The sequence below is a fragment of the Trypanosoma theileri genome (genome assembly GCF_002087225.1).
Source record: "Trypanosoma theileri isolate Edinburgh chromosome Unknown TM35_Tth_69_V1, whole genome shotgun sequence".
NCBI classification, from domain to species: Eukaryota; Euglenozoa; class Kinetoplastea; order Trypanosomatida; family Trypanosomatidae; genus Trypanosoma; species Trypanosoma theileri.
The window spans coordinates 9,647-10,496 of record NW_021639911.1 but is presented as its reverse complement, the minus strand read 5'-3'; positions in this window follow the sequence as shown (position 1 = coordinate 10,496).

The following is an 850-nucleotide window of genomic DNA, read 5'->3' as shown; positions in this document are numbered from 1 at the left end:
TACACTGGCCTGTATTCTTGTGTGCTGATTGTGGTGGTGGTGTGGTGTGACTCAGGTCATCCTTTGTTTTCTTTTTTTCTTTTTTGCATGCAATCTCTACAGTCTAACTAATCTTCCACCTGTTGGGATTATCTCTTCTTTTTTGTTACTTCATGATAATGTGTTTTGTGTGTTTTTACTCTCTTTGTGTTTACCCTATAATAATTATTATTGCTACTCCATTGTGTGTGTGTGTTCTTGGAGACTCTCTCTGTGTGTGCATCTGGGCTTGCACTGTGATGATGATGATGAACTGCTTTTTGCACTGTGGGAGAAAAAGAAATAATAATAACAGATGAATTTATATTTATAATTGCGTATACACACATATAGACTTATACACATAGTTGGTGTATATTTCTGTGTTTACTGGGTAAGTTGGGCTAATTGTTGAAATGTCTTTTTGTTTGCTTGTTGTTTGCTGTTGGCATTCTATGGTTTACTGCGGGAGTCTTTGATGATATGGATGTCCTTTGCTTCTACCTTTACTGATTTTAATTGTCTGTATTGTTGTGTTTCTGATTTTTTTTCTACACTGTTGAGGTTCTTTTGTGCTTCACTACTTGTACACCCTTCTGTTTTTTGGTATTACGAGCATTTTGTTAATCTCTCATATTGTTTTTTTCTTTGTAGTTTAGTATTTTTAAGCGAAACCCAACAACCACTATTATGGCTATAATGAAGATGATGATGGGCCACGTGCTGTGCCTACTGCTTTTCATGCTGTACTCCGTATGTGGAAGTGTGATGGCTAACCAACATCAGGGTTATCGTGGTGTACATGGTGCCCCTGGATTGGCTGGAGTGCCTG